This window comes from Lipotes vexillifer, unplaced genomic scaffold (genome assembly GCF_000442215.2).
Source record: "Lipotes vexillifer unplaced genomic scaffold, Lipotes_vexillifer_v1.1 scaffold70, whole genome shotgun sequence".
Taxonomy (NCBI): domain Eukaryota; kingdom Metazoa; phylum Chordata; class Mammalia; order Artiodactyla; family Lipotidae; genus Lipotes; species Lipotes vexillifer.
In genome coordinates, this window is record NW_006789896.1 from 956,954 (window position 1) to 979,126 (window position 22,173).

Below are 22,173 nucleotides of genomic sequence, written 5' to 3' on the forward strand. Positions count from 1 at the left end.
TATACATGAAAGAGATAAGGGACTGAGAGGGAAAAGAGTTCAAATACGACAAAATGTTAATTGGCTAAATCTAGTTGAGGGGAATATAGGTATTCGTTGTCCTATTAAGATTTCTGTAGGATTTAAATCTTTCAAAATAACAAATTGGGAAAAAGAAAAAATATATCTTATACATTTATAAACATAAAACCAATGTCTCTATCAAGGCAATTAAATATGGCAATGAATGAGGGGATTAAAAAAGAATGAAAGAACTGGAGGCATTTAATGAATGATTTAATATGGTTCCAAGCCAAGTAACTTATAGAAAGAAGTAAGTCCCCAGGAGATCATTTGAGGGAGAGTTAGTTCATTTATTTCAGGGGATTTAATTTCCATACTACTTAGAGCAGATAATAGTATGCATCTGTATTGGATCATCTAAGGAAATGTAATTGCCAACCTCACCAAAAGATCTAAGAATAATATTTTCACTAGATATTCCACAGCCATGAATCCTGAATACTAAATTAGCAAAAGGCTTCTTATGTTAATGTCAAAGTGATTTTTAGAAAGAAAACAATACAAGGGGATAAAAAATAATTCATCTGTGGATTAAAAGAGCTTGTGAGACAGCAAAGCAGAACCTATGGGAAATTTTAAATGCATATACTAGAACAGGCAAACCTATACAGGAAGATAGGAAGATACAGGAAGATAGATTGCCTAATTCTGGGAGACTTGGGTTGGGGGAACGGGGGCGGAGAGAAGATGTGGAGGGTGCAGAGCTTCTTTCTGGGATAAATTGATGGTGATGATGGTTGCACACCCTGAATACACTAAAAAGAATTGTATACTTTAAATGCATGAATTATATGTGAATTGTATCTCAATAAAGTTGTGGAAAATGCTGGACTTCCCTGGTAGCACAGTGGTTAAGAATCCGCCTGCCAATGCAGGGGACACAGGTTTGAGTCCTGGTCCGGGAAGATCCCACATGCTGCTGAGCAACTAAGCCCATGGGCCACAACTACTGAGCCTGTGGTCTAGAGCCCGTGAGCCTCAACTACTGAAGCCCGCCCTCCTAGAGCCCATGCTCTGCAGCAAAAGAAGCCACTGCAATGAGAAGCCTGCGCACGCAACGAAGAGTAGCCCCCGCTCGCCGCAACTAGAGAAAGCCCACGCGCAGCAACGAAGACTCAACACAGCCAAAAATAAATAAATAAATAAATTTATATTAAAAAGTTGTGGAAAATGAATATTCTAGAAAATAAAAATAACGTAAAATCATTATTGAGAGTGTCCAACTCAAAAACCTAGGAAAGAACTACAGAGCAAACCCAAATAGAGGGAAAGGGAGGACAAACTGGCCAAAAACACAGCACCCAGCAGAAAATGACCACGGTGTTTAGGCATCAAAAAGGTTAACGGTGGCAGAGTAACATGGAAGCTAAGCTTCTGAGGACAAGGCCAAACACCATACCACAAATGGACCAATGAGGAGCCTCCCATCTCGGGGACAGTTGAGAAAAACGCCACCATCACACCCCCCATCCCCGATGCCATTTACGTGCTAGAATTTGACCCTGTCAACATGCCGCCTCCATGGCCTCAAGTTAACTGCTCTTTCCAAATTAGCCTTGGGATGGGGCCCAGGTCATCTCTCTGGACCCTGCTGTGAGGAAAGCCAGGCATTTAAGTTTTCTGAGCTCTAACGGATGAAAGCAGGCCCTTCTGAGGCTGGAACTCCAACATCCATCCCTGAGGGCAAAGAAGGTTCAGAAAGGACCTTCTCTAACCCAGTGAAAAGCATCTACAAAGCCACAGCAACGATCACTTTCGGTGGTGAAACTTTAAGAATGTTCTCTTTAAAATCCCTCTGCGGTCAGGAACAAATCAAGGATGCCCACCATAACTGCTTCCATTTAGTGGTGTATGAGACAGCTGAGCCAGCGTAGTGTTACAGGCTGAATTGTGTCCCTCCTAATTCCTATGTTGAAGTCTTAACACCCAGTAACCCAGAATGTGACTGTATTTGGAGATAGGGCAGTTAAGGAGGTAATTAACGTTAAATTGGGTCATTAGGATGGGCCCTAATCCTATATGACTAGTGTCCTTATAAGAGGTGGAGATTAGGATACATACACAGAGGGAAGACAGCCATCTACAAGCCAAGGAGAGAGGTTCAGAAGAAATGGACCCTGACGACACCTTGATTTTGAATTTCCAGCCTCTAGAACTGTGAGAAAATAAACTTCTGTTGTTTAAGCCGCTCAGTTTGTGGTATCTTGTTATGGCAGTCCTAGCAAACTAACACAACAAGAAAAAGACACAAATGATATAAGGACCAGAAAGGAAGAAACGCAAGTGTGATATGATTATCTGCATTAGGAAAGGCAGGAGAATCTACAAACTGCTAGAACTAATACAAGCTCAGTAAAATTGCCAGACGTGAGATCTACACACAAGAAAGTCAACAGGACCCCTCTTAATATGCCTACAACAATTAGAAAACAAACAGGTATGTTCATTAACTGTCCTTCACTGTGCAGACAGATGAAAAAGTTGAGATATATTTATCCACATATCAAGGGAACACTACAAAGTAATTAAAATAAATGGGCTGGATCTGCACAAATACATCTCAAAAACACAAGTCTGAATTAAAAACCAAAAAAGCCAAGTTACAAAGAAACAGATACTTTCTATCTATTCATTTTTAATACCCACACAAAATCATGGAGATGCATATTAAGTATAGCACAGATAAATCCACAGCAAGGGTGTTTATGTTAAACATTTCATCTTGGTGATGGGCACATAGATGTTTGCCATATTATTTTCTGTACTGTTCTGTATATTTGAAAGGCTTCATTTTTGTTTTTTGGATAAAAATAAAAAACTCTTGAGGCTCAGATAAATGCAAACATTAAATTCTAAGGGGCTCATGATGTTTTAAAAAGTCCCACAACACGGTTCTCTACTATCTGTACACACATGATTTTGCAGGGGACTTTAACCTCACTCCCACACTACTACTACCCCAGCAGGAAGGTAAAACCAGCAAAGAAAGTGATTTAATTTCCAAGACATTTATTTTCAAGTCAGAATAAAAACAAACTTTAGGTAGTGCCCTTTTCTCAGGGCTGTGATCGACTATAATCTGAAAGGTGTCAGGGATAAATATACCACATTCTCCACCTGGGGGTAATCAGGGAGATCATTAAAGAGAAGATTCAGCCTAGTCAAAAGAGCAACGCAGGATTACAGGCACCAGGTGCAATACGGTTCACATTCAAAGTCAAGTTAGGACCACGATAGGGATCCCTTGGATAAACCCAGTGATTGATAATGTCATGGAATCTTTATTGCTAGGTTAAAAAAGAAATCTTAGACCCAGTAAAAACCTGCACTGGCCCCACCTATGCTTATTAGCAGTAACCTTCCCCACTCATCCATCCCCTCTCTATGCCTAGGATAATGACTCAAGCTTCCACTTCCCAGCCTTTTCCTAAGGGGAAAAAACAGTCAAGAATACCTAATAAAAAACTGTAGTGCAAAGGGCAGGGAGAGTTCATGTGTTTAATTTTAGTCAGTTACCAAGTTTTTCTTGAGCCCTGGCCAGAGTTATTCTGGTTCTGGCATGGGGAATCTATTTTGCATGGGTGTGGGTTAGATTAAAAACAAAGAAATAAACAAAACTCTCACAACAGGCACTCAAAGAACATGTCCCTAACTGAATCCATGAGGTCACCAGACAAGCACTGACCACTGATCCAACCAGGACACCTGCCAGGAGGTTCTGGTAAAGACAAGGGTTTCCCACAATACACAAAGGGACAGGGGAGGCAGCTAACAGAATCACCGTCTCAAATCCTCTGCCACTGCCTCCTTCAGATGGAAGTATTAAGCAATGTTGGAGAGAAAAAAAAAAACAATCCCACTTTCAAGAGACCCATGGATGAAAGAGAACCATGTTAAGCTACCCTGGAAGAATAAAATATTAAATAACAGATGAGATGCTTAAAATATTATGTTACTCCATTTATAAGTGTGTCACTATTGGTTCATTTGTTATATATACAGCCCTTTTTTTCCAAGGGAAAGCAGAATGTCCATTAAACAATTTGATCCTTGTAAAATCAATGGCAGCAAAGTGAGTCAACAGGACGAGGACGCCTGTCCTTTACCCAGCAAGGTTGATAGCTAAACCAAAGACTTCCAAGGATTAAATTCTGAAAGTCAAGATCTGGGTTTTAAAATATGCAGCAAAGGTAGCTTCTGATTCACAGCAGATTCTTTGGAAAACAGTACTCCATTCAACCCCGAGACCCTCCTCATCTCTTATATGCTCCCTCCTATAGCTATCTGTGTACTTTTACTACACACTGTCTCTTTGACCAGAGCGTAAGCTCCATGAGGGCAAGAACCGTGTTTTGTCCATTTCTGCACATCTAGTAGGGCCTAAAATGATATCCTGCATATAGTCAAATGCTCAATAAACATTAGCTGGGTTTAAGCAAATCCGGCCCAAAGAGGCCTTAGTGAAAGAGAAGGAAGATAAGAACTACAGTCTGGAAGGCAGCCTGTTCAAAAGAAATACACATTTAAAATGTTAAAAGATGAACAGCCATCCTTTGCAGGCCAGAGATAAAATGTTCCTCTAAGTAAAATTGAGGAAGGGAAGTACCAGAGTTTCCTCTGGCAAGCTTCTGAAAAGATAAAAGAATGCCTGGTTTGAGTGATAATGTGTTACAGGCTTAAGCAAGAACAGGTGAAAAAAATCTGATAAAACCATGAAGCTGCTGGTAACTCAACGAAGAGGGAACCAGGCTTGGCCAGGCTGCTTCACAACTCATGGCTACAAAGGTGGCTTTAAAATAAGGAAGGCTCAAAAAGAACAGGGAAGATAAAGGCATTATCCTCAACTCGTTCTTTATTGTACATGGTCTCTTACTCCTATTATGTATTTATGGAGTGCCAACTACTGGTGAGCCATCGAGGTTAAGAGAAACACCCCAGTCATCGCTACTCAGGAGTTGGCCTTGCCTTGTGTTCTCATTAGCTGTTCAGCCCGCTATATGCCTAACCCGGAGAGAGGCCAGTACATCAAGTGTCTCTCAGGAACCGTTTATTATAACCTCTCAAAGAGCAGAGTCAGTTTCAGTTGCTCTCTGAGAAGTCACAAAGACTCCTGAAAGAAAAACATCAGGATTCAAAAACAGATAACCATTTTATAGAAATCGACAAGCTGATTGTAAAAATTTAGATGGAAATATAAGGACCTAGTATAGCTAAAAAGATTTTGAAAAAGAACAGATTCGAAGAACATACACTACCAGATTTCAAAACTTAACTATAAAGCTGTAAGTAACCAAGATAATGATAGTCATATAAATCAATGGAACAGAATTGAGTCCAGAAATAATCCTTTACATTTATGGCCAGTTTATTTTGCCAAGTGAATTCAGTGGGGAGAAAGAATGGTCTTTTCAACAAATGGGGCTAAGACAACTGAATGTACAAGTGGTTCTTTAAAAAAAAAAAAAGGAACTGAGACCCTTACCTCATACCATACCCCAATATTAATTTAAAATGGAATAGAAACATATGTAAGAACTAAAACTATAAAACTTCTAGATGAAATCACAGGAGAAAATCTTTGTGATCTTTGGATTAGACAAAGATCTTTTTACATATGACAACAAAAGCATGATCAATAAAAGAAAACCATTGGGGGCTTCCCTGGTGGTGCAGTGGTTGAGAATCTGCTGATGCAGGGGACACGGGTTCGAGCCCTGGTCTGGGAGGATCCCACATGCCGCGGAGCGGTTAGGCCCGTGAGCCACAAATACTGAGCCTGCGCGTCTGGAGCCTGTGCTCCAAACAAGAGAGAGGCCACGACAATGAGAGGCCCGCGCACCGCGATGAAGAGTGGCCCCCGCTTGCCACAACTAGAGAAAGCCCTCGCACAGAAATGAAGATGCAGCACAGCAAAAATAAATAAACTCCTACTCCCAACATCTTAAAAAAAAAGAAAACCATTGATAAACTGGACTCAATCAAAATTAAAAAAATATTTGCTCTTTAAAAAACACCATATAAGAAAATGAAAAGACAAGCCATATATTGGTAGAAAACATTCTCAAATCACATATCCGGAATATATAGGGAACTTTTAAAACTCAGTAAGACAACAGCCAACCTGGTAAAAAACAAATGGGCAAAGGTATGAGTAGACATTTCACCAAAAAAGATATATGAACTGCTATTAGGCACAAGAGAAGAGGCCCAACATCATTAGTCACTGGGGAAATGCAAATAAAAAACCACAATAAGATACCACTACCCACCTACTAGAATAGCTATAAATTCATAAGACTGACAATACCAGGTGTTTTGAGGATGTGAGAAAATTGGAACCCCCATCCACTGCTGAAATGTACAACCACTTTGGAAAAGTCTGTTTCTTAAAAGGTTAAACAAAGACCTGCCATGTGGAAACACATATCCACATAAAAACTTACACATGAATGTTCACAGCAGCATAATTCATATTTGCCTTAAACTAAAAAGAGTCTAATTGTCTACCACCTGGTGAATGGACAGACAAAATGCAGTAAGCTCATACAATGGAAAATTATTTAGCATTAAAAAAGAACAACACGCTCAACATGGAGGAACCTCAAAGAAGGAAGCCAAATGCAAAAGACTTCATATTGTATGATTTCATTTATAAGAAGTTCCCAGAAAACACAAATCCAGGACAGCAGATCAGTGGGACTGAGCAGGGACTGACTACAAACAGATATAATGTAACTTCTGGGGGGATGGAAATGTTATAAAATTGGATTTTAGTGATAGTTGTACAACTCTGTAAGTGAAAATCTTTTGGGATACTTTCTAGTAGAAATGGAGTTTTCAGGCAGAGAACTAAGAAAGGGATTTCTCTATAACAGTGCTTTTCCAACTTTAGCAAGTGTTAAGAATCACCCGGAAAACCTGTTAAAACCCAGACACCCCAGACATCCTCCCATCCCAGATATGGATTCAGAAGGTCTGGGATGGGGCCCATGACTTTGCATTTCTAAGAAGCTCCCAGAATACTCAATAAAAATAGATTCCAAAGTCCCACCAGAGATCTATTACACAGCCTCTTCAGGAGAGGAGGGCCTGGGAATCCACACCTCTTACAGGGAGAGTTACCCCCGGTATCCATCCACAGGGGATTGGTTCCAGGACACCCTCACCCCCCCCAACAGAAACCAAAATCCATGGATGCTCAAGTCCCTTACATAAGATGCATAAAACCTACATACATCCTCCCATATGCTTTAAGTCATCTCTAGATTACTTACAATACCTAATACAATGTAAACACTATGTAAATATTCAATAGTTACCAGTGAGTGGCAAACTCCAGTTTTGCTTTTTGGAATTTTCTGGAATTTTTTCCATGGTTGAATCCATGCACTGGGAACCTGTGGACAGAGAGGGCCAACTGTATAGGGAGAATCCCATGCTGAATCTCATGGTTCAGCACTTCATGAACTACAACACTCTCATATACAATTAATTCCAGTAGTTTCAAGAGTAAAACTTGTGTGTTCCTATTTTGAAAATGATAAAGTAAATGTCCTCTATTTTAAATGGTTCAAAATCAGAAGGGGTTCTGCCTTAGGCCTTTCTAAATAAAGTAATTTGCAGAGAAGTAAATTGTATTTATTCAAGGCATTCTAAATATGCCTCCACATTTAAAAAAAAATTTCTCCTTTAAAAATGTTTAGGCCACTTTTCAGGCTGAATCTAATTTTAAATCTGTTCAGATGCAAGATCACATGTCTTTCTGAATTCTTAACAGGGATGTGCAATTGTCTGATCCATAGGATCACAATTCTGACTGCCACAGATAACCCTCAGCAGCAGTGGTGCCATTTTTAATGGTTCAACTCAGTAACTACTGGAGTCTAACGCTCTGCTATCACAGAAGACACAGACACAGAAGACCAAGTTCATACCGGGAATTCACCATACGTTTTAGTATCATAAAAAACAATAGTACTAAACATCAGCGTGTGCGGGAACAGACGGTGGAAATTTTTACAGCGGTAGGACTGTGTTCTAGAAAAAAAATGAAACAGCGCTTAAATTATTTTCAATTTCTCTGATCACTATGGTTCAAAGGAGAGGGAGTGGTCTCACATATCGTATGCCATGTTGCAGGAGCCAGAAAGAGCTAGGCTGAGTGCTTAGAAGAGCACACATGGGACTTCCCTAAGAGCACCTCACCTCACTGTTACTTCAGATTCTGACTGAAATGGCCTGGGGTGGGGCTCAAGCTCTCCAGAGGAAGGATTCAATGATAAATTATATTTCTAAAGACAGTCACAACAATACTGTCCATCCCACAGGCTTCACTGCAATGGCCCCTCTCCTAGCCCAGATACCTGTTTAGACCCACAGAATGTGGAGGAAATGACAGCAAGTAACTTCTGAGGCTGGACCCTAAGAGAACGTCAGCTCTGCTTTCTCTGCTTGGAATGCTTGCTCTTGGAGAGGGAGAGATCCTTGCCTCCTAGCCACGCCCACCAAGGTCCCTGTTGTGTGAGTGAAGCCATCTTAGATGTTCCACCCCCAGTCACCATCAACTACAATCTCATGAAATGCCCCACCTGTGGCCACACAGAGACGAACCAGCCAGCTGAGCCCTGCCTCAATTCCTGAGACACAGAATTATGAGCAAATATAAAATGGCTGTGTTCTAAAGCCATTAAGTTTTGGGGTAGGTTTTGTTACCTAACAATAGAGTATAAAAATAGGTTTCAAGTCTGCTCTCAAACGTTTTTCTAGGTAAATGGTGTGCAGACTGTAGTCAACATGTATGGACTTGGTCTCTATACACCTCAGGGGTTGGAGGAGCCTGAAATCTAGCTACCGGGGAAAGAAAATAAGGGTTCATAAGCCAGACCCAATCTGCTTCATAGACTTTTTCACATCTGTCGGCAAAAGCTTTTGTTGCTTCCCAAATTGTATATTAAAAAATCAAGTTATATGAATGTTTTATGTTTTTCTAAAGGCCAAATCAGACACAGGACTGCCACTGCACACCAACCTATCAATGTGATTCCACTCATATTAAGAGTTTACTGAAAGAGAAGGAACAAAAGACCCTAAAGACATAGCTTTCTACAGTATCATCCAGTCTGCTCTTCCCTCTATATACCAGCACCCCTGTCAATTTTACAATAGGGAAGAGAATTTAAACCCAATCACATCTAAGATGCGACCCATCACAAAGGCTGCACAAGCAGATGCTGAGTCAGGCAGATTCAAATTCTGGCTTTGTCGTTTCCCGTCTATAAGATGGGAAGTTTGGCACTGAATGAGCACTCAAGAAATGTCAAGTTCATGTTTACCTTCTCTCTTCCCTCCCAAATCAATGCAACTGAACCTATAAAGTATTGCATAGCCCAAGGATTTTCTTGAACATCTAAGCAAACACGATAAAGAAACTGAATCACATATGGCTCAGTTCCTAGTGCTCAGGGGTATTAAACGTAAGTATCCAGGTACACTGACTAAATCTTACTGATCCAAGTACCATACAGGTATTACTATCCTTTCAAGTGTTTATAATTTCAACATCTGAGAAAGAAAATTAGTGAAGTTGCTTCCATATTTGTGGACAGGTTGTCCAAAATTTTTTAAATGACAGAGCAGATAACTTAGCTGCCAGAGGACAGGCCATTCTTGTCTAGAGAAGTGCAGAGATGAGCTCTGAGTCTAAAGCAGCTATGCAAGTCTTAATGATCCCAACTCAAAACTGAGAGCTGGCTAGTGAACACTTCAGTGCTGGGAAGTAACAAGCCCTTGAGTTTATGGCTTGAGAGAGAGGAAGGCTTTGGTTGAAATAGGACAAACAGTCTTCATATTCAGAAGGATGCTAACTGGTAGAGGAGCTTAGTTCTGCTAGGGTTTAGGAGACCAAAGATTCCCAATACGATCCCAGATTCTTATATAAGGTCGTAAGTTGAATCTCCTACTCTAACTGGCATCAAATCGATACTGGCAGCCTCCTACTAATTATAGCCCAGTCTTCACCTGTCTCTGTTATACTGAAATTTCCTCACCCCTTTAGTCACCTGAACCACAAAACCAGAAAAATAAGACTATATGTGCTTTCAGGTCTCAATATGATTTGCTCAAACCTTATAATGTCTGCTCTATGAACTGCGAAATCTCAATTTTCTTATTTAGGGACTACTCACTCACCCTCCTCTCAGGTACACAGTAGTTGAACTTGAGGAAGCAGTGAAGGACTTAGAAACCTTCTACTGAAGGTAAATAAATGGAAGAATACTGTTGCAAGGTTCTTAGCCTATGCATGAAGTAGAATAAGACTAACTGAAGATACACTATGGTAAGTTAAACATGTATAATGTAATAAGACCTACAGCAACCCCTAAAAAAAAACAAGCCAAAGAGGTAAAAAGCTAACAAGCTCATAGTGGAGATAAAATAGAATAAAAAATTCTCTTAGTCCAAATGAAGTCAAGCAAAGAGGATAAAAAGAAACAAAGAACAGAGACAGAAAACAAGCAAGACGGTCAACTTAAACCCAATCATACTGATAACTGCATTAAATGCAAACATTCCAGTTAAAAGGCAAAGATAGTCTGGATAAAAGCAACACAAAATTGTATGTTTTCTCTAAGAAACCCATTTTAAACAAGAAGATGCAGATAGATTAAAAGTAAAAGGACAGAAAAAGATAACCATGTGAACACTAATCCAAAGAAAGCTGGAGTGGCTACAATTATTGCTGGAGATTTTAACACTCTGCCCTCTATCATTGAGAAAACAAGTAGACAGAAAATCAGTATAGCTCCAGAAGACCTGAAAAACACCATCAACCAAATTGACCTAACTGACATTGATAGAAGATCTACTCAAGAATGGCAGAAAACACATTCTTTTCAAATGTATGTTGAATGTTCAGCAAACTAAAACATATTGAGCCACAAAGCAAATCTCAAAAAAATTTAAAAGGATTCAAGTCATACAAAGTATGTTCTCTGATCACAACAGAATTAAACTAAAAACCAAAACCAGGAAGATATCTGGAAAGTCCCTAAATATCTGGCAATTAAATATGACACTTCTAATAACCTATAAGTTATAGGGGAAAAAAATCACAAAAAATTAGAAAATATATTGAAATGAATGAAAATAAAAGCACAATATATCAAAATTTATAGAATACATAATATTTTTAAACAGCTAAATAAAATAGTGGGTTTTTTTGTTTGTTTGTTTTCAGCAAAACATTCTCTTATTTTATTTTTATCTCAGCAAATGTTCTCATTTGGCACCTGACTGGCATCAAACCAAAGCCCTTAGGCCAACAGGTGTGGCCTGAGACCATCTGCAAACTTCCCATGTGTAGGTCTCAATGGCTATGCGCGTCAGAGCACCTGTTCCACTCTCTGGTCCCTTAGGGCGGCCTAAAGGTCTCAGGTGCACTATGCCGGCCACAAGGTGGTGGAAAACTCGTGACAATGCAATCTGCTGGGATAGGAAGACAAGCAGCGCATTGAAAGCAAGTTCTTTTCTCAGGCGACAGATATCCAGATAGGGTGCCGATCACGCTTATTCAACATACTCTGGTCTGCCTGGGCTGGAATGAAGAAAGAGCCATCCTCCCCAGTGCAACTGGGGAGGAGACACAAGCGGGCTTACACTTTTTAGAGCTCAGGCATCTAAGGAAGTCTTGTCTGGGTGGATGGGGCAGTAAGCTCTCAGGTCAGCACTGCTGGCCAGGGGAGATCCCGAGTCCTGCTTTGCAGCCTTTGCACAGTGGGTACTTTCCCAGGATCCATGAAAATACTCAGAGTCTATCAGGACATTTTACTTATATGCAGTTTCCAAATGTCAGAGGAGTTCAGGACTGTCTGGCCTTCTCAGGATCCTTCTCAGGATCTCAATTCAAGATTAGCTCTTCCAAGCATGAAATAAGAGGGAATACATTTTAAGAATCAAGGCTGCTCTTTTTAGCCCTGCTGAGGGAACAATTTCAGAGATGACTGAGAGGGAGCAAGTTGGGCACCCAGCAGGGCACAAGCTGGCTTTCAGACCCAGAATTCTCCTCTGGTTCAGCAGTCCCGCATTCTAGCTTATCTTCTGCGAGGCTAGTTGACCCGGCAGGCACGGATCTGAGCAGTTGCAGGAGAATGAAGACCGGAGACGTGATCAGGCCGAACCAAGAGCTCCCGAATAGGCTCCACCAGCTTCTGGCACAACAACATCTGGAAGACGAACTTCAGGCTAAGAACCGTGAGGAGCCAGAAAAGGCGGAGCACGGCCAGCCGCTTCTCTCCATCCTGGAAGAGGAGCACGGAGATGATAGTGGTGATGTAGGTGCTGAGCCCGTCAGCAGCGAAGAAGGGCACGAACACGTTCCACCAGGAGAGGCCGGGAGCCAGGCCGTCCACACGCAGGGCCAGCAGCACGGTGAACACCAGCAGGGCCAACAGGTGCACGAAGATCTCGAAGGTAGCGAAGCCCAGCCACTGCACCAGCTCCCGGAGCGAGAAATGCATCGCGCCGGTTGAGCGCGGGCCAGGGCCCGGCCGATGGTCCCACCCGTCAGGCTGCGCCGCCACTCCCCACGGGCCTTGCTAGCGCCTGCCGCCGTCGCCGCCGCGGCCAGCGAGAGGCAGAAAGCGGCCCCGCCGGCCCCGACCCTCGGCCCCAGTACGCAGCCGATCCCCCGGCACCCGCCCGGGACCCAGCACTGGCCGCCAGCCGACGGACCGCCTTGCTCGGATGCCATGCCCCGCCGGGCCGGGCGCGGCCCAAGGGCCTAAAATAGTGTTTATAGGGAAATTCATGACTTTAAATGCTTATTTTAGAAAAGAAGAAAGGTATAAAATCAGAGATTTAAGCTTCAAGCTTTAGAAGCTAGGAAAAGAAGAGCAAATTAAACTGAAAGGAAGAAATAAAAAGCAGAAATCAACAAAATAGGAGAGAGAAAAACAATAGATTGAATCAATGAAACCAAAAGCTGGTTCCCTGAAACAATTAATAAAATTGATAAATCTCTAGGCAGACTAATCAGAAAAAAGAGAAGACACAAATTTCCAAAGTCAGGAATGAAAGACGAGTAAACATTCTTACAGCCACTAAAAGTATAAAGAAATATTACAAACAACTTTTTGCTGATAAATTCAACAACTTAGATGAAATGGACAAATTACATGAAAAAGACAAACTACTAAAGCTTATTTGATAAGAAACAAATAAACTGAAGAGCCCTATACCTGTTAAAGAAATTAAATTTTTAGTTAAACTTTTCTACAAAGAAAATTCCAGGCCCAGAAGGCTTTACTGGTGAATTCTATCAAACATTTAAGGAAAAAAAAAATACTACACAACATCATCTAGGAAATAGAAAAGAAACACTTCCCAAATCACTGTATGAGGCCAATATTACTGGTACCAAAACAAGACAAAAATATTACTTGAAAAGAAAATTACAAATACTCCTTATAAGCATAAAAGTAAAAATCCTTAGCAAAATTTTAACAAATTGAAATGAATAACATATAAAAAGAATAATATATCATGACCAATTGGATTCGTTTACTCTTAGAAATCAATGTTATCCATCATATTAACAGAATAAAGGAGAAAAATCTTATGATCATCACAACAGATGCAGAACAAGCATTTGACAAAACTCAACAGCCACTGAAAATAACAACTCTCAGCAAACCAGAAATAGAAGGAAACTTTATGAAACAGCTAGCATCATAATAATGGGAGACTGAATGCTTCCTCCGAAGGCTGGGAACAAGCCAAAGATGCCTGTCTCACTACTTGTATTCAACATTGTACTGTAGATCCTAGCCAGTGCAATGAAGTAATAAAGCATACAGATTTGAAAAGAAGAAGTAAAGCTGTCTTGATTCGCAGATTATGTAGTTATGTGTGTAGAAAGTTCTATGGACTACACAAAAGCTTCTAGAACCAGCAAGTTAACTTACCAAGGCCATAAGGTACAAAATCAACATACAAAAATCAATCATATTTATATGGCAATAAACTATAGGAAAATGAAGTTTAAAAAAAATATATTTTCCTTATTTATTTATTTATGGCTGTGTTGGGTCTTCGTTGCTGCGCGTGGGCTTTCTCTAGTTGCAACGGGAGAGGGCTGCTCTTCGTTGCAGCGCACGGGCTTCTCTTGCGGTGGCTTCTCTTGTTGTGGAGCACGGGGGCTTCAGTAGTTGTGGCATGTGGGCTCAGTAGTTGTGGCTCACAGGCTCCAGAGCACAGGCTCAGCAGTTAGGGCGCACAGGCTTACTTGCTCCGCAGCACGTGGGATCTTCCCGGACCAGGGCTCAAACCCGTGTCCCCTGCACTGGCTGGCGGATTCTTAACCACTGCGCCACCAGGGAAGTCCCGGAAAATGAAGTTTTTAAAAGTACCCTCAACAGATATGACACCAAAAGCACAGGCAACAAAAATAAAAACAGATAAATTAGACACATCAAGATTTAAAACCTCTGTGCGTCAAAGGACACAACAGTGAAATAGCAACCTACGGAATGGGAGAAAATATCTGCAAATCATATATCTAATAAGGGGCTAATATCCAGAACATATAAAGAACTTCTACAACTCAACAAAAAACAAATAGCCCAATTTAAAAATGGACAGAAGACTTGAACAGAATTTCTCCAGAGAAGATATATGGATAGTCAACAAGCACATGAAAAGATGCTTAACATCACTAATCATTAGGGAAATACAAATTAAAACCACAATGACCTATCACCCTACACCTGTTAGGAGGTCTATTCTCCAAAAGACAAGACATAACAAATGCTAGTAAGGATGTGGATTAAAGAGAAGCCTCGTACATTGTCGGAGGGAATGTAAACTGGTACAGCCACTGTGGAAAACAGTATGGCAGTTTCTCAAAAAATTAAAAATAAAATTACCATATGGTCCAGCAATACCACTTGTGGGTATATATACAAAAGAACTGAAAACAAGGTCTCAAAGAGATATTTGTATATCCGTGTTCACAGCAGCATTATTCACAATAGTCAAAAGATGGGAGCAACGCAAGTGTCCATCGATGAATGAATGGTTAAACAAAATGTGATATGTATGCAACAGAATATTAATCAGCCTTAAAACGGAAAGAAACTCTGGCATTTGCTATAAATGGATAAACTCTGAGGATATCAAGCTAAGTGAAATAAGCCAGTTACAGAAAGACAGACACCATATGACGTAGCAAAGACAAACACTTATATGAGGTAGCAAGAGTAGCCAAACGTATAGAAACAGAAGTACAATGGTGGCTTCCAAGGGCTGGGGGAGGGAGAAATGGGGAGTTGTTGTTTAATGGGCACAGAGTTTCCGTTTCTCAAGATGAAAAAGTTCTGGAAATTGGTCACACAACAATATGAATATACTTACCACTACTGAACTGAACCCTTAAAAGTGGTTAAGATGGTAAATTCTGTTATGTGTATGTTCACCACAATTAATTTTTTAAAATAATTTTAATGTGAAATTCTTAGAGATAAATGTTTTAAAATGTGTGCAAAACCTTTATTCTAAAACTGTAAAAGGGGCTTCCCTGGTGGCTCAGTGGTTCAGAGTCCGCCTGCCGATGCAGGGGACATGGGTTCGCGCCCCGGTCCGGGAAGATCCCACATGCCACGGAGCGGCTGGGCCCGTGAGCCACGGCCGGTGAGCCTGCACGTCGGGAGCCTGTGCTCCGCAACGGGAGAGGCCACAACGGTGAGAGGCCCGTGTACCACACACACACACACACACACACACACACACACACACACACAAACTGTAAAAGATTGCTGAGAGAGATGAAAGATCACTTAAATAAATGTAGAGAAATATCACTTTCATGGATTGGAGGTTGCGATATTAAAATTCATTCATAAATTTCACTCAATCCCAATCAAAATTCCTGTAGGCTTTTTTTCCTAGAAGCATATAAGCTGATTCTGAAATGTATATGGAAATTCAAAGGATTGAGAATACTCTAAACAATAATTTCAAAGGATAAGGTAGAGGATTTACAATATCAATATTTGATTTCAAGACTTACTATAACACCACAATAATCAAAAGAGTGTGGAATTGGCATGAGGACAGACATATAGAGCCGAACAGAATAGAGTCCAGAAGTAGACCCACAGATAATATGGTGAATAGTTTCTTTTCTTTTCCTTATTCCTTTCTTTCTTATTTCAGTAACACTGGTTTATAACATATATAAGTTTCATGTGTACAACTTTATGTTTCTACTTCTGTATACACTATAGCATGCTCACCACCAAAAATTTCATTGCCCTCTGTCACCATATAGTTGATCACTTTTACCAATTTTGCCCTTCCCCTCTCCTCTGCCTCTTCTTCTCTGGTAACCACTACTCTGTTTTCTGTATCTATGCGCTGGTCTTCCTTTGGTTTGTTCATTTTGTTTGTTTATTCTTCATATTCTACATATGAGTGAAATCATACAGTATTTGTCTTTCTCTGTCTGACTTATTTCACTTAGCATAATACTCTCAAGGTCCATCTATATTATAGCAAATGGCAAGATTTCACCTTGTTTTATGGTTGAATAGTATTCCATTGTATATATACCACATCTTCTTTATCTGTAAATAGAGTTTTTACAAAGGTTCCATGATAATTCAATAGGGGAAAGCATCGTCTTTTCAACATTTGGTGCAGAAACAACTAGGGGGAAAAATGAACTATGAAAGCAAATACAAGGCTTGTACATCAAAAACTACAAAACAGCTGAAAGAAATCAAGGAAGGTGTAAAAAAATGGAAAGACATCCCATGTTCATACACTAGAAGACTTTAATATTGTTAAGATGTCAATACTCCCCAAATTGATCTAGAGATTCAATGCAATCCCTATCAAAACCCCAAGTGCCTTTTTCACAGAAATGGATAAACTGATCCTAAAATTCAAAGGAAATTGAAAGCAACCTCAAAAGGCTAAAACAATCTTGAAAAAGAAGAACAAAGTTGAAGGACTCATACCTCCTGACTTCAAAATTAACTACAAAGCTATAGTAATCATAACAGTATTGGCATAAGGATAAACACATAGACCAAAGGAATAGAATTGAGAGTACAGAAGTAAACCCAAATATCTATGGTTGATTGACAAGGGTGCCAAGACCATTCAACTGAGAAAGAACAGTGTTTTCAATAAATGATGCTGGAACAACTGGATATCCCCATGCAAAAAAATGAAGTTGGACCCCTACCGCACACTACAGACAAAAATTAACTCAAAAGGGATCAAACACCTGAAACTATAAAACTCTTAGAAGTAAACCCAGGTGAATCTCTCTGACCTTAAATTAGACAACAATTTCTTAAAAGTACAAAAAACAAATGAAAAAAACAAATTAAGCTTCACCAAAATTTAAAACTTTTGTGCCTCAAAGGACACTATCAAGAAAATGAAAAGCCAACAGAATGGGTAAATTTTGGCAAATCATGTATCTGATAAGGGACTAGGATCCAAAATATATACAGAAAACTTACAATTCAACAAAAGACAAACAATCCAAATAAAAAACTGTTCAAGGACTTGAATAGACATTTCTCCAAAGAAGATATACAAAGGGGCAACAAACAAGAAAACATGCCCAACATCCTTAGGGAAATGCAAATGAAAACCACAATGAGATACCACTTCACAACCACAAGGATGGCTATTATCAAAGAAACAGATAATAACAAGTAATGGAAAGGATGCAGAGAAATCAGAATCCTCATGCACTGTGGGTAGGAATATAATATGGTGGAGTTTCTTTGGAAAATAATCTGGAGTTTCTCAGAAAAGATCAAACATAGTAACCATATGACCCAGCAATTTCAATCCAAGGTATATGCACAGGTGAAATGAAAACATATGTCCACACAAAAACTTGAATGTCCTTAGCAACGTTGTTTTTAATGCCCCCAAAGTGGAAACAATGCAAATGTAAATCAACAGATGAATGGATAGACAAAATCCGTTGGAATATACAATGGAATATCATTCAGCCATAAAAAGGAATGAAGTACTGATATATGCTACAATATGAATGAACCTTGAAAACATTATGCTAAGTAGAAGAAATCAGACACAAAAAAACCACATATTGGGCTTCCCTGGTGGCACAGTGGTTGAGAGTCCGCTTGCCGATGCAAGGGACACAGGGTCGTGCCCTGGTCCGGGAAGATCCCACATGCCGCGGAGCGGCTGGGCCCATGAGCCACGGCCGCTGAGCCTGCGCATCCGGAGCCTGTCTCCGCAACGGGAGAGGCCACAACAGTGAGAGGCCCGCGTATCGCAAAAAAACAAGAAAACCACATATTACATGGTTCCATTTTTATAAAATGTCCAGAATAGGCAAATATATACAGGTAGAAAGTAGATTAGTAGTTGTCTAGGCCTGAGGTAAGATTGAGAGAAACAGAGTTACTGCTAATGGTTATGGGGTTTCTTTCTGGGGTAATGAAAATGTTCTAAAATTTACTGTGGTGGTAACTGTACAACTCTCTTAATACATTAAAAACCACTGAATTGTACATTTTAAATGGGTGATTGGTATGGCATGTGAATTACATCTCAATATAGCAGTTAAATTAAAAAAAAGTCAAGGGAGAAATCGAGCTGGAGAGATGACTTTTGGAGTTATCAGCATATGTACAGTACTTGTAACATTAGCCTCAAAAACTTCTCCAGGGTTGCGCTATACAAAAGAATGAGAAGTGGTCCAAGGACTAAGCCTCCATGTCCTTCAGCACTAGAGGTAGAACGATAAGGAGGAATCAGCAAAGGAGATAACATCAGTGAGAGAGGCAAGGAAGAAAACCAGGTAAGCGTGGTATCCCGAAAGCAAGTGAACAAAGTGTTTCAAGGAGACCAACTTGTCAAATGATTCTGGCTTCCCCAAACTGAGAACTGAGAAGGGACTACTGATTTAGCAACATGAAGGTTCTCGGTGACCTCGCGAAGAGCAGTTCTGATAGAAAAGTGAGGGCAAATACTTGATTACAGTGGGTTCAAGGAGATTGGAAGGAGAAAAATCAGAGAATCAAGAAAAGAGAATTCTTAAGGAGTCTGCTCAAGAAGGAAGTAGAGAAATGGGGTGGTATCTGGAGGAAAAGTAGAATCAAGAGAATCTATGGTTGCTGTTTTCAAGATGAAAGAAACACCAATAGTTTTAGGCTGATAGGAATGTGCCACTAGAGAAGCAACTTTTAAGAGAGAGGGGAGGAAGGCTGGAGCAACACTCTTGACTCAGCAAAGAGGAACAAAACCTAGTGCGCAAGTGGAGGCCTTGGGCTTTGCTGGGAGCATGGACGGCAAAGACCTACTAAATACAGGAAAGGGGGAAATAGCACAGATGCAATTAGGTGCAAAGATACGGTGGTGAGCGCCAATAATGTTTTCTCGATTAAATAGGAAGTAAGGTCATCAGCAAAGGCTGAGAAGGGACTTTTGAGAAGAGAGGAGAAGGTCTGAAACAGTCCTCTAGGAGGGCAGGAGAATGAATAAACTGTAGAAATACAGCAGGATTCCCAGGCAGCACTAAGGGTCTCCTTGAGGTTAGTGATCGTGAATCAACAGTGGGGCCAGGGAATTCCCTAGCGGTCCAGTGGTTGGGACTCCCTGCTCTCACTGCTGAGGGCCCAGGTTCAATCACGAGCTGTGGACTAGGATCCCACAAGCTGTGTGGCACAGCCAAAAAAAAAAACAACCAGCGAGGCCAGAGAACATGTTCAGAGTTCCCTCCAGCCAAGGAGAACACCCACAGAGCACGCAGAGATTTGGATTCGACCGGAGTTGTGGTTTGGCCAAGCAAGTGTGACAAAGCAAAAGAGGGGAAGGGGACTGATAGTGTACTAGAAGAGGCAGTGATTATAATGACTGACTTGGAACTTAACATTATTTAAGGAGAAAAGTAAGGGCATGAGGGGGTGAGGGATTGAGAAGGAAATAGGATCAATGGACTATAGGACCTGTTGAGAGGACTGATGTTATGACAAAAAGCAGAAAAATGCAGTCATGGGGGGCAACTCTCACAGTTGACATGGTAAAGAAATGTGTTTTATTTCTCCATCATTTTATGAAAACACAAAGAATGCTACAGGCATTGGTAGTACTTGGTAGGAAGCACACAGGGTGGAAAAAGCCTCCCATAATTTAATTTCTGATAGCCAAACTGACTGCAATCTAATAACAATATGAGATACCATGTATTAGAGTCACATCACTTTCTACCTAATTAGGCTTGTTCCCTAACTGCTGGGGCTCAGTTTTCTCATCTGTTAAGTGGGGATGATAACCGTAACCACTTCTACAGGTTGAGGATTGAAAGAGTTAATATATGAGAAGTTTTTACAACTCTGCCCGGCACTTAGTAAGCAATAAATAAATGTCTGCTATTGTTAATACTGCTATAACATACTACTGTTTAAGATTGTGCATGTTTCTTATTTTTAAAAGCTGCAATAACCAACAAAAACAGACTGTTATAAAAGCAACAGTCTCAGTAGGGAAGAGTTCAAAGACTCAAGTATTAAGCCCGGCTCAGGCTCAAGTCATTACAGAATTCTTCCAAGTACTTTTCCCACTCTGCTCCAAGTTTCTCCACTTTCTGGGGACATGGGAGAAATAACACGTGCCATTCAAAAGGGCTGTGAGCTCACAGGAACTCTACAAACACTAACTTTGCTGTTGGATAATGGGTTCAACTTCATCCGAAACTCAATTTCTAGGTTCTGTGCCAGCTCCTTTACTTCCTGTCCACATGGGTGGCCTTGAGAGTCACATGGAATAGCAACATCTTAAAACAAAACAAAACAAAACACACACACACGAAAAAACCACCTTAGGAAAGGGTGCTTTTTCTTATTTAGGAACATTTCACATGCCCATTTAGAAACAGACCAGACTTCTTTTACAGTTCAAATGAGATGCCTGCTTGGTTACTGGTCATTTTCTTACTCCGTAGGTCACTGGAGGAGGGAGGGGAGTCAGACATTCGCCTGCCTGTCACCTGACAGACACTCCTCTGTGGGATGTAATCCCAGACACTGTCCGGGTCCCAGTGGATTGTTACAGGTCCCCCCAGCATGCTGCCTGTTTGACAGTTTCTGTTTGAAGCACCCCGAGGAAGCAAAAGCACCCATTGAGTGCAGAGCCCTAAGATTAGCTGCCTTGTACAGGCCTGGCTTGAAATGTCTCCACCCCTGCCTCCCACCTGCTGTTTTCTTTTAGGGCAGCTCAGATTGTGGATCCAAGGCAAAATTTTCTTATGCTCTAAGTCTAGCTATTGGCAGAAGCAATCATCCCATCAGAAGTAAAAATGGGAAGAAGCAGTGAACTCTGGAAAGAGTTGGACATACTCAGATTGTCTCAGGATTGAGGCTGAAGGAGAGAAGAACAGGGGCCCTATGAATCTTATTGCCTGGTGTTATATATTTACCAAATATTCTCTGCATTTGGGGCTGAGCTCTGGGCTCTTTCTATTCTATAATTTAATTGCTCTACTGAGAACAAACTAAATTAACAGGAGGGGCTACATGATCCTTCCCTGCAGCTTTCTTATAACAACTTACAGAGAAGTGTGACCAAATGAGAGATATGGTCTCTCTACCAAAGAGGTAAAAGGGTGAAAGCATTTTGGGGGCAAACTTCTCAGGCATCAACCTATTACATCATGAGTTCACCCAAACAGGCACAATGGCTGGGAGGTGGGCGGTGGGGATTTGCTCTGAAAAGGTCCCCCCTCGCAGGTATAAATTTCTGGAGATAACAACAAAAACAAAATAAAATCTACACATGCACATGGAATGACATGGAACAATGAAGAAAACATTAAATAAAATACAGAGGTTGTGAAACGAGATAAGCAGAATGTGATTTCTACTGTTTTAAACACATCTACTCGTCCGCGGGGGCAAAAATCTGGAGAAATACATACCAAAGGAATTATGGAGAACTTTTGCTTTCTATCAATACATCAATGTTTGAAATCTTTACAATGAATATTCTGATTATTTCTGTGATCAGGAAAAAAAAACCCAGGAAGAATCCATGCTTCCAGATTTGCTTGAAAAACAAAAAACT

The 22,173-nt window shown here is 40.6% G+C and overlaps 1 protein-coding gene and 1 pseudogene across 2 annotated transcripts in view; both read right to left on the reverse strand.

Annotated features, from left to right (window-relative positions):
- ZNRF1 (zinc and ring finger 1) overlaps positions 1-22,173 on the reverse strand; it is a 101,349-nt gene that overhangs the window by 55,269 nt on the left and 23,907 nt on the right. The gene's annotated exons all lie outside the window — the stretch shown is intronic.
- LOC103079791 (transmembrane protein 203 pseudogene) lies at positions 12,168-12,578 on the reverse strand (annotated as a pseudogene).